Below are 13929 nucleotides of genomic sequence, written 5' to 3' on the forward strand. Positions count from 1 at the left end.
AACCAAAACCGAGACAAAGTCCAATCCAGTGTACCCTGTTTGAGGAATCTGGATTTCCCCACATCAAAAAACTGTCGTTGTGTCTAACTTTGCCTTCACGGAGAGGCAAATAAATAGGAAAATCTTCTTAGGAACGTTTTTTTTATGTTCTGTACGTTCATAGCATCCCAAATCCCTTTTTTGAAAAGCCGATATTCTATGACTATTCGATTTGCTATTCCAAAATTAAATTACAATCTAAGATGTAGTAATAAATATTGATGCAGATTTGATATAAAATCGATTCTCTTTTTGAGAGAACTTAGTATTTTGTCTTTTAACTTTAATATTAGAAAAAAAATGCACTCTTAAAACACAGGAACATAAAACGCACCCATTTTTTCATTTTTTTATACGTAAAAAAATCAAAATACTGACTGTGTAGCGTCGCAATAGTTTCATACAGAAGTAGGCAAGATCGCAGCATGAATAATAAATAATAATAACACTTAATAAGTAAAAGGCTTGAATTAGAGAAAGAACACACAAAGCATCTGCTTGTTATTAAAATTCACCTACATTCTAACGGTGTATCAAAAATTAGAGTATCAACAAAGATTTATCAATTCAAAAAGCAGTAGTGTGTTTTTTCATAAGAACCTATTAATACTTAACTATTGAAGCTTTAACAATTTACTTAACTTGAACAAAATATAATGGAGAAAGATGTGGTCTTTTACAGGTAAAAATCTTAGACTAAAGAGTAGGGTAACTTTAAAGCTCACTTTTTCAAAGAGGAAAGATTACCATTCTTTTATGTATAGACAGAATTTGACTTCAGTAATTAAACTGGTACCTATTTATAGATCATCTAATAATAAAACACAGGGTTGGTGCTGAGTAGAGATTAAATATCCTTGCCATAACCACTCAGCAATGTGCCCACATGTTCATGGGTACACTAATAAATAAATACCATTTATGGTAGCACATCTAAGACAGTAAACGACCAAGTTCTCTCTAATTCTCTCTCCTCTGATCTTGAGCATGTAGTACAATGGGGAAAGGAGTGGCTGGTTACTCTTAATGCATCTAAAATCAAGCTTCTCTCTTTACATCATCAACATTCTGATCCACATCTGGCATCAATTGAAATGAATGGCTCTCGTCTTCAGGAGGCTTCAAGTTTTGACAAGCTTCTGGGCTTGACCATTACTCCTGATCTTAAATGGAACACGTACATCAAATCTGTTGCCAAGGCCGCTGGAAAAATGGTGGGATTTTTCTATCGATCCAGTAGATATCTCACTGCTGATGCTATTCTCTATCTATATAAGAGCCAGGTACGTCCAAGGATGGAGTACTGTTGCCACATCTGGGCAGGAGCTGTCCTGCCTTGATAGAGTTCAAAATAGACTTCGTAGCCTCGTAGGAGATGTCCTTTTCTCTTCCTTGCAACCTCTATCTCACAGAAGAGATGTTGCGAGTTTGTCTCTGATGAATCGTTATTTTCATGGAAAGTGTTCGACTGAGCTTCAATCTATGGTCCCCCCTCGCAAAACTTTCACAAGAAACACTCGTCTAGCTGTAAACACTATCAATAATTCCCCCCACTCTTTATCTGTGCCTAAACCTAAACGTAGATTCCATGAACAAAGCTTTTTTATTAGAACTGCATGCCTGTGGAATTGTCTTCCGTTTTCCTGCTTTCCAGCTGACTACAATATGGTTGTCTTCAAGTCTAACGTAAATAAGTTCTTGATGAGCCGTTCCATATAAGTTATCAAATTTAACAAATTTTCATTACTAATGATTACTATATTGTCCAATTTCTACTGTACACTCTTTAACCCTTATCCTTGAGTGGCCTCTTGACCTTGATAATGAGTTGATACCTATGAAAAAAAAAAAAAGAAAAAGTCCAATGTGAACAAGTTCTAATTGAATCGTCCCCCTAAGTAATCCAAGTTTCAAAATTCCCACTGTTTACTATGCTAAAATCACAATGACTAATGTATACCTATTAACCCTTATCCTCGAGTGGCCTCTGGGCCTTGATAAGTGGTGACTCCCTTGTAAAAAAAAAAAATAAATAAATAAATAAATAAAACGAAGTCAAGCCCAAACGGCTAAACAATAAATAAATGGACCAAGATTGAACTCTATTCATTCTATTTCCATTTATTTACTGCTTAACCATCTCTATATAAATAAAATGAACTCATTTTTTCCCGTTGGATTTTGACATTAATAGGATTAAAAATCAAGATATTTCATGCAAATATAATATGCACAAACGGCAGAACAATATCTGAGGTGTGTTATAGGCTTATTATTTCTCAAATTCCTCGATAATCTTAGATTTCTATACTTTTTCTGTTGAGAAGTCACGGCCAAAATCGGTTAAGATCAATGGAAGTGGTAAAATATTTTCTCTCTAAAAAATTCCTCCTCCCCCTGCCACCACTTAACACCGTTTGGGGATCGTTCACAAGGAACAGTTGAGAAGAGAACACCGGTTTGGCTTCGTAGTTCTTTCATGTGAAGTTATTTAAAATCACTAAACTAAGCTGCAGTGCTCTGTGGCGTAGTGGTTAGCGTGCTGGACAATTCACATTATATTTTCACGTTTGCGCCGACCTACTGTAGTCGTTTTTTTTTTTTGTTTTTTTTTTTTCTTCCTAAACAACTGGAATGGACTTTTCTTGGTGGCCGAACTGTTAACGTTGCAGATGTTTTTTTTTTGTTTTTTTTTTCACACTTGATTTTCCTACTTTTACTCATGACTCCAGGTTTGATCCTTCCTACTTACCTACCATAACATTTTTTAAAACTCCCCCCCACCGTCCCGGAAACAAACACTCGGGCAACGCCGGGTACCCCCGCTAGTCAAAGAATATAATGTTACGCGTTCCTCAATATAGCAGCCAGAATCACTGTTACTAACTGCATAGCTGATCATTAGAATTCACATTTGAACCCTGAAGGTAGCATATTTTGTTTCACATAAAACATAAACGAAGCAAAAAAAGACCTGTAAAATAGTTGTCTATCTTTAGCAAATTTTTTCAGAAAAAAAATACAATTTCAATATGAAGTACACTAAAAAAAAATTGAGCTTTTTGTAAATGATAGATTTTTGCTCTTTCCTCTTCATATTATTTTCATTCTTATATTTATCCTTTCAGTTTTTTTTCTTGCTTTTTGTGCTTCATGGTTTGTCTTCATCTACTTTTCCTGTCTCTTTGTTGTTCTTCCTTTAAGCTTTTTCACCCTCTTTTTTCTTTAAGTTATTTCTTATTCAGTTAGTGATTTGTGATAAGAATGAAAATGGCTACCAATTAAAAATGCAAGCTCTCTGTGGAGAAAATACAATTACAGCTAATGGTAACTGTTCAGCATGTCATGAATCATGCATTGGAAAGAAGATCTGTGTTCAAGATAACATGTATGGCTCTTAGTAGGAAAGCTAAGGTGAAGAAAAAAAATAAAGAATTGAAGTCAAAGAGAAGGAAGGAGAAAGGGAGAGGAAGAATAACAAAGTAGGGAGAAAGGCTGCAATAGTAAGTATTTGCTTGCCTTGCTGCAATAGCAAAACGTGTACAGGATGAATTTAAAGTGACACTATAACATGCCAATGTAGCAAAAAAATATATATATATGTGTCATACCTTGCAAAAATCTTTGTGTTATATGTGTCGTTTGCAGAAAAAAAGGAAAGTAACAACGAGGACTGGTAATATTAGATATTGTAATATGTTAATTCTCATCTAATCTTGGCTGTCATAACCAATCATAAATTGTTTTCTTTTGATGAAGGGGTTCAATGATAACTTGGTTCATAGATGACTGAGGTGTCATTGAGAATTGTGCTCTGAATATGGTTGTGATCTGTGCTTTTTTGTTTTGTTTTGGTGAGTTTTTGATACTTAGACACACCCTCATTATTTGAATCTAGATTTGCAACTTTGGGGTTTGCTAGTTTATGACATTCGACTTTTAACTAAGGATCCTAGCCTCAATTTTTTTTTCACACAGCCAAGAAGAAAAAGAAGAAAAAAAAGAAACAATATATATATATATATATATATATATATATATATATAGAGAGAGAGAGAGAGAGAGAGAGAGAGAGATGTTGTTTTGTTTTGATTTTAGCAATATGTTTTGAATGAATTCCATTATTTACGAAAGTGCGTTTTTACCTAAATGCGAGTTGGGAATAATTTTCCCTTTTAACCAATTTGGTACCCCCACATGGGGAGCAGTATATATATTATTTTTAAAATGTAATTATCCACTGACACGTGTTTCGACGTCTACGACTCATCAGAGTGGCTGTATCTAGCGAGATTCGAAATCGGGACCCAATGGTAATGAGCCTGAACCCATACCCCTGGACCATCTCGCCGACTGTCTGGATATATCGCGATTTACTTAGATGTTGTTTTGTTTTGATTTTAGCGATATGTTTTGAATGAATTCAATTATTTACGAAAATGCATTTTTACCTAAATGCGAGTTGGGAATAATTTTCTCTTTTAACCAATTTGGTACCCCCACATGGGGAGCAGTATATATATATTATTTTTAAAATGTGAGGGAGGAGGACGAGGAGGAGGAGGAGGAAAGAAATGCTAGTGAATAGAGAGTAAAGTCAATTTTGATGAGTATAAAATTAGAAAAAAAAAATCTAATAAAAGTGATTCATTTGAGTAAATTTATCTCCTAAGAGGATTTACTTTTTCCTTACATTCAATGAGGGAGTATCGTTAGAACTTAAATGCAATTTTAACATAAATCATGTTGAACATAAAATCTTTATGTTTATATATTTCATTATACAATTAACTTAGACTAGTTGATTTATCTGGCATTACATAGGTGTCAAATAGGTTGAATGCCAATGAAATTATTTGTTTGTTTGTATGTATGTATGTATGTATGTATGTATGTATGTATGTATGTATGTATGTGTATGTCAGGTCATGTCATGTGCTACTGGTACCATGTAACCCAGTACTACCTGCCTCATGGTCGGGTCACCGGCGACTAAACTGGTTCCCCCACTAGACTTGTTTGGTGAGGAGGGCGGCTAGTCTCCATGAAGGATTAAAAACAAGACCTTCCAAAGGGCGAATGAACTCTTTTTCTGGGTCAACGGCCAACTAGCACCGTGTATATTTGTGTATGTGTGTGTGTGTGTGTGTGTGTATTGGGGTGGAGTAAGCCGTGGTGAAGGCAACCTTTCTAGGAGAAGCAAATCTCTGATTTAAAAAACCATAAAGCGGAAGACCATTACCCGCATTAAGCTGGTCTGCAGTTTAATTTGTTGCTGGCTATCTTGCTCTTGCTTGTTGCTGGATCTGAACGTTTTGAACCGAGAGAGAGACTTAGCTGTTGTACAAAGCTAAGACTCTGTAACATCATATTTGTATAGATACTCCCTCAGGCATTTGGGCTCATGGATTTTAAATGTCTGAGGGAGTGGCACTCGTCTGACAAGACGTTGCAATCATCATCATGTATGTGTATGAAACTGATGTGTCTGGTATTATTCTCATGTTAAAAAGAAATGTGATTATCTAAACTTTATTCCCCCTTCTCTTGAAATGGAAAAAAAAATTTAAAAACAAACCTTTATTTGATACCGTGTTATTCACTCAAAACATTTGAATTGTCAGCAAAAAACATTAAATCAGTAATAAGTTAATTCAGTGAAATGCTGCATTTTAGTGTGTACTTTTTCTATCAACCAATCAAGCGTTACTATTGAAATGTAAGAAAAAAGACTAACTTTTTAAATAATATGTAGGTATGCATCTCATATTGTCTATTATTGTTTTCAGTGGTTCATAAATGCATTGTTCATATCTAAAGATTATTTTTTATTTAATCTTCATAAATATTTTAGAACTGATTAATTTGACAATTGTCAATATAAGAAATATTTGACTTTGTTTTATTTTTAAATATTCATACCAACACATTCTTACATATTTGGATGGAAATAAATTCCTGTCATCTTTTGAATATGACAACCAAATTACACATCTGACAACATCCCTGTTATTTCTGATCACAGAATAAACAAATTCTTTCATTGCTTTGTATATTTGTTATATGTTAGAATCACGTTTTTAAATTATCGTTTAGAAAGAGAAAATTATGATTTGTTGAAATGCGATGACTTCAAATATTCGGAAACAAATATCTAATGAATGTTCCAGGCCCTAAACAAAAGAGTTGGTAACTGTTGTTAGAATAAGAGGTGTATGATCCTAAACCCTACTAATATGTATTTATAAAGAAGTTTTTTTTCTTTTAGTCAATCAAGGCCATAATAACTTATCTCCAGCTTTCATAAAAATTAATCCAGTCTAATAATAATAATAAACCAGCAAATTAACCTCCCCTTAAGTAAACACTTTATTAAATCTCCACATTAACGTACTGTACTTGCAATAACCCTTATCCCTGAGTGGCTTCCGGGCCTTGATAAGTGGTGACCACCTTGTAAAAAACAAAGAAAAAAAAGGACAATGGCATATACATGTACTCTCAATATCTCTGTTTTTCTCTTCTTCCTTCTTCTGAACTTTTCGCTGATTTTCTCTTGTTTTGCAGTTTAATAGACTTATGTATACATAGGTTCACATCATTTATTTACATCTATATTTCATAGTCTTGGATAATATTCTTCCATTGTTAGTACCGGCTTAATATTATTAATACAAAACATATGACAAAAAATAATTTGATAAATATCAGTGGATTAACTCCACCTATAATTGGAGAGAGTTTTCATACCTTTCCCAATGGACTTACTATAACTGTTCTTGTTGACATTAGTTTTCCCCTCACAATTTGGTAAATTTCTGTTAGTAGCATATTTGTCTCTGCTATAAATACAATGAAACTAAACCTTCCAGCACATTATAAACTCTTCTTTTCTCTAATACAAAAATATATTTTCACTTGCCTGATGAACACTTATTAGTCTAAATCAACATTTATTTACTTGCAATATAAATGTATGTGAATATTCCAATGATTTAGGGGTTGCAGAATTGAAGAAACTTACTGATCTACTGCGTTCAATTATGTATTGATACATTTGAGAAAAGGGTTAACCACAATTTATCTCCAGTCATTGATAAAACAAATCATAATTATTGTTTTGGCATGACCTAAAAAGGATTGATATATGGGAAAACAGACAAATTAAACAAAACTAAAAAAGGATTAATTGATCCCATAGTCCATGTCGGTAACTATTATACCATTCAAGTGTATGTAAATTCATCATTGGCCACTTCCTCTGTGATAAATTCACATGGAATTAGCTCTGATGTTTATTCTCTTCCAAGGGTCAAGAGACACTTCCGGAAGTATTATAAAGGATCTGATTAATTCATTAGAATTCAGAACACAAAACCAAAGAATTTTTCAAGAATTTTTAAAAAAGAGAAAAATTTCTTTCTACCAAAATCAATAGATTTCCTCTATATAAATATAGTCTGATCAAATAAGAAAAAACACAAATAAAAGAAATCTTAATGCTGAACAGAAAAGAACACTTTTAATTTGAATGTGAGTTAATTCAGTTGAAATCATGCAAGGACATGATCATGTAAATAATTATCATAAAGTCTGTAAATATTATATTTCCTTATAAACATTTAAAAGTACAAAAAAGACTAAACTATAATTAATTTTGTTGAGATAAGGTTGGTTTAACCACGGCCATCATAAGGGATGGCCTATCAGCTGAAAAATGACGTCATCGTAGAGATTCGAGCAAGCAAGATATGTGCAACACTTAATTGTCAATAATGAGCAGAATTTTTTACAGAAAACTTCAAAATTGGATTTAAAAACATAAATAAAGAAAGAACACGATGATTTATAGTGAAACTCATCCAACATTATTAAAAAAAATAATTGAAAGGGGGGAAAAGTTGTTTGTTTATGCGTTAAAAGCAATTGGCCATTTCGTTGAATTATGGATTTTAAAGATGAGATACGTTCTTTATTTACTTATAAATTGCATTTAAAAAGAAAAGGAAGGAACACAATTTGATTTGTAGTGAAACTGAAGTTTATTCACTATAAATAAATTAAAATTATGCATGTAAGATTACGTATGTTTGAAGCAGAAGACAATCAAATGTTGCAAAACAAGAAATATGAATTAAGGCGATAAACAAATATTAAAATTAAACGATTTTTTAAAAATTAAAACGAACAATAAATACCTTTTTTTAATCAAAATGAACAACAGCATTTTTTAAAAATCAAAGCAAATAATAGTATTTTTAAAAATCAAAACTGAAAATCGAATGATAAATTTGTTTAATTAAAAAATGAATAATAAATTTGTTTAACTGAAACACGAACGATAAGTTAATAAAAATTAAATTCAAACAAATAATGTTAATATAAACAAAATTACTAATGCAGAAATATTTCAAACATTAAATATTAAAACATTACAAAAATCTGTTGTAGAATTTAATTAGGTTTGGATTTTTCTTTTTCTGATATTTTTTTTTACTAATATTGTCATTCTCTTTGAGACAAAAATTGTTTATAAGGTGATACGATGAACTCTATATCAGCATTTTTAGAATTATTTAATCAAGAAAGTCAAGTTTATGATATCGCTTTTATTAAATTGTTAGGTGAAAGTACAGAATATTTACAACACACTCCCCATGTTAAATAATAAATTTCTAAGTAATAATTTATTATTTCAGTACATAACATAAATAACATACAAGATCATTTTTTTATATCCATAATTTCATTTTTTTATTTTTGAATATGTTCTGAAAAAAGAAGTACTAACAAGAAAGAGATAAGCATTAGAATTTTTTTATTTTTTATTTTTTAGTCTCAAACATTTCATAACCTCACTTTGGTGTATAGAGATGGTGTGAAATGCTTTCTTTTTATCGCATTCATCCACATGTAATGTAATTCCTTGTCTTTTGGAAGTGAAAAACAGTAACTTTCGGTCCCTTTTCGTAGTTTCTTGGCAATTTGGATCATGCAGGCATGTTAAAAATTTAACCAAAAAAAACAAAAAAAAAAAAAAAAACAAACAAATAACTACTTCCGGTTAAGCCATGGGACACGTAACCAGATTTTACAGGACTAGGGTTCATGACGTCAGCAGACTAAATTACGTTAGTTAATAGGCCATCTATTTTGATATTAATTGGTTACAAATTGCTTCTAAAATGTTAAATATTTTGATACGTGACGATTTGCTAAGAATATTCATGTTATGTATAGAAAGCTCTCTAATGTTATTATAATGTTTAATATATAAACCTATAAGATTTCGGTCTGATATATGACTTATTTAAAAAAAAAAAGTTGATTCATCGTTTTATTTTTGTGTTAGATTGGACTATGAATTTGTTTTTGTGCCTTCATCTAAATGATTAAAGTTGGTTGAAAGCTAAAGAAATAGAGTTTAAGCTCAGGTTGTCCAAAATACAGGCTATGGGGCTGCATCAGGTTCACAGCTAGTTTTTTGTCTGGCTTAAGCATAAATTTACCAACAATTTTTAAAAAAGTATTGTGTAAAATACATATTGCTAGCATCAGTACAAGTCTGACTAGAGTCATGATTAACTCCAGTTAATATATCCTTTCTATCAATTTTTTAATTGTTTTTAACTGGTGAAACAAATTCGAACATAGTCAGTGGTTTTAAGTGAAAATTAAATACATAGCCATTTTGGATTTTTCTAATTCAATGTGATTAATAAAAAATTTATATTTGTAAATTATTCTAAAAAAATAAGAATAAAAAACAATCTCATGTAATTTTAAAATTGTTGTAATATGAAAATACATAAAAAGGATAAAATAATCTACATATTGTATATAAATAAAACAGTAGATGTGTATTTGTCTGCGTGTAAATATTGAACCGACCACATAACACTGGAATTAATAGGAAATAGTAATCATACACATAGGAGGGTTTATAATGAGTAAAATCTTGGTTTCTTGGAAACTCTATGGGAGTAATATAGAGTCGACGCCAAAGTTAACAAAATATTAGTTTTTATTAGTAATGAGTTAAGTTTAAAAATTACGTATTAAACGACCTTTTTTCTTTTTAACAAGGAAATCACCACTTATCAAGGCCCAGAGAACACTCGAGGATAAGGGTTAAAAAGTGTACAGTGGTCAAAAGGATAATATAGTAATCGTTAGAAGTGTAAAGTTGGTAAATTGGATTACTTAAAGGGAACGGCTTATCAAAAACTTGTTTACATTGGACTTGAAGACAGCCTTATTGTAGTCAGCTGGAAAGCAAGGAAATGGAAAAGAGTTCCGTAGGTGTGCAGTTCTAAGAAAGAAGCTATGCTCATGGAATCTACGTTTAGGTTTAGGCACAGATAAAAAGTGGAGGGAATTATTTATAGTAACCTGTTGGGTCAATGTTGGTACATTATACATTCGAGTATACATTTAGTACCCTGACCCAATTGTGAAGGCAAATAGATATCTTAAATGTACATTAATTTAATCATGGATTAAATTTGAAGAAATTGTATAACTATTTATGAAACATTTTTGTTTAAAGTAATTTTTAAACTTAACTCATTACTAATAAAACCTAATATTTTGTCAATTTTGGCATCGACGCCATCTATAATACTCTCATAGTTATTGTATTTTTGTTTTTGTTTTCTTGCATATTAGTAGCCAGCAGTTACTGCTAAAAGGATGGCTATACAACTGCTGATTTCAAATAAAAAACATAGTATTATCTAGATGTCTCAAATTATTTGTTTGAAATTTCTTTTTAATTATTTGGAGGGGGGGGGCTTTATTCGGCAAGGTTTACCATATGATTACATCAAACTCTAATGGATACTGTTATGGATTATGAAATCAGCTATGACGAGTTCAAATGTACCAGATGTATTGTGGTCATTTACATAACAATACTATTCTTATTTGTTTGTTATACTTATTTGGGCATTTCTCTTTTTAACTAGCTTTTAAACTTAATGTTTAAAAATATAATTATTGCACATAATATTTATAGTATTATTACACAATCAATTTACAGATTAAATTCAGTGAACTAGTTCAACTAATACTTCCCCAAAATGCTCTTTTATTTGTTGTTTTTATGTTTTAATTTTTTTTTTTTTTTCATTCATCCAATTTCATCTTCACATGTTCTATGCTAATGCTGTTCTTAATCTTAATGTTGGAAAAGATATTACCCCTCACTTCCTCCTTATAGGTAGAATAGCAGCTTGTATTAAATTAGTCGTATGCAATGAATAGTAGTTTCTATGTTTCAGTATTGAGTAACTCAAAAAGTGATATAAAAACACACAAAACTGAATCACACTATCTGAAATTGAACCCCAACTGCTCTCAGACCCCATACAGCAGTTACTGGCATGCATAGGACAACAGAGCTGATCCACAATTATGAGGCTATGTGATAATAGGTAAATTTCTGAACGTTTGTTGATAATGTCACCATTACAGGCATTGTGCTTACAACTATGTGGGCCGAGGCTTTCAAAATTCAATTACAATGACTCATAAACCGTGTGTCGAGCTTTTATGATAACCAATATTCATTTCTTTATGGTAGATAAGCTTGAAAAATGCCATGATTAAACGGAGTAAGCAAGGTAGACCAATACATTATTGAAAGACATTATAATTAGCAGTAGATATAATGCAGATCTCTAAACGGCATCCAGCCAACTGAGCTGAACAGAAATTATGGTAAAGAGGCATTTGTTTGCACGCTTTGTTACGATGAACATATTTATGGTACTCTGTGTTCAAGTATGCATGTTGCCATTCTCATAAATATAACAATAATAAATGATAAATGCGGCTTACCTTGACACTTACTGCGGTTTTATGGATCATCTAATCACCAACAGTGTATTAATAAAATTTTGAACATTTTTATACATTTGAATACAAGTTCAAACTGACACAGAAAACAAATTTTTAAATCAATACACCAATATCAACAATTTGTTTGAAGTTGTATTCAAATCTATAAAAACGTTCAGCATTTTATTAATACACTTTTGATGATTAGATTATCCATGAAAATGCAGTAAAGTGTTAAGAAAAATCCCATTTATTATTTACTAGCAGAAATACCCATCATTCCCCAAAGATTGAATGAGGAATCTTTTGAGCTCACTCCATAAAATCATATTATATTTTTTATTCTTATTTTGTACATTTCGTAAAATTCCATTTTGGAGTTGGGGCTCAATCATGTACTTAACATTGATTAGGTGTAAAAGGCTGTAAGTACAGAAATTAATTCAAATACGTTTTAGTAAACTTATGTTTTTAACCCTCTCAGAGCACAACTAGAGTCCCCACAACCCCAGGAAATAAATAAGTAACTGTATCCACTCCTTTTCATGGCTAACAGTTTTATTCTTATTTAATTGGAATTCATTATTGAGATGAGTATTATTTATTAATTTATTTATTGTGGACTATTATCTTCATCTTTATTAGTTGTTGTTTCACAACGTTTCGGCCAACTATTCCTCTGACCTTTGTCAGGTAGTAACTGCAATGGGATAGGAACTCGGAATCTCCTAATTGCATTCTCAGACGACGACAACTATGGATGGCAGTAATTGCTGAAAATGCAGTTAGAAGATTTAGAGTTCCTATCCTGTCATGGTTACCACCTGACGAAGGCCAGAGGAATAGTTGGCCGAAACGTTGTGAAAAAACAACTAAGATGAGGATAATAGTCCGCAATAAATAAATTGGTTTTATTCATATTTTTTAATTTCTATCATAATTTACAAACTGGTTACCCACTAAGCTCAGATTAAATTATTTGAATCAGAAAGAAGGTGACTAGCAATAAACCAACCCCATCCTGAAGAATGATGTAAGGGCTGGAAGAATGGTCAAGGACCACATCAAATTATACCTTATACCAACAAAGAAGTATATATGAAAAAAAGTGAGTTTGTAAAGCCAGTTAAATATTTAAACAAATAAATAACAAAATTTGAATTAGTCTTCCTGTTAGCTTTATCATTCCCCCTCTCTCTCTCTCTCTCCCTATTAAGCTAATAGTATTACTGTCTGTGTTGATATTATCTTTTGTCTAAAATAGACCATTCCAATCATTTTATTATTTTCGATTTTTAAGAAAGAGAAAGAGTGACAGAAGCGAGACTGGTAGATACTGTATAAAATAAGGTTGGGAAAGTCCAAAATACATACAGTGAAAAAAGGTGAAAGTGAAAGATAGAAGATTAGGAAAACTGAGTCACTTAATGAATTACTTGGAAATTACAACGAATTGAGATGGAAAATTTTTCAAACATAACTCAATCCCAAAACTGAGGAATATTTCAGCATATAATTTTGTGATTAAAATATATAGGTAAAAATGCAAAACAAGACTTGATTAACTCAAATTTAATATACTAATAGACAGATTATCATTATATTTAAAAGGATATTGAACCTTTATGAATGCAAAATTTGCTATATAGTGACTGCAACATATTGAATAAATATCTGATTTCAACATAGGTTTAAATTGGTAATATATGAGATTGGTATGGAAAGTAACTGGATTAGGTGCACTGTGTGAGCTATGGATGAAAGAAGATTGTGCTATCATCTAATATGATATTTTGGGGTATTGTTTTCTTTTCACGTGCTTCGTTTACGCTTTCTCTTTTTCAGGTTGTTAAGCTGTGAAGCAATCATAAACGTCAAGTAACAGACAAAAACAACATCATCATATGGAAACAACCTTTCTATTCGTCTAATCTTGTACCATTTGATTTAAAAAAAAATCAAGTCAACCTCATGAAAGTTTGGAGATCATCAAGAGGTCAGTTACAATAGAGCTGGATAGCATCCCAGAAGAATTCTTCTAATAGTGTA

The sequence above is a fragment of the Euprymna scolopes genome, chromosome 21, assembly GCF_053919585.1.
Source record: "Euprymna scolopes isolate OS-2025 chromosome 21, ASM5391958v1, whole genome shotgun sequence".
Taxonomy (NCBI): Eukaryota; Metazoa; Mollusca; class Cephalopoda; order Sepiida; family Sepiolidae; genus Euprymna; species Euprymna scolopes.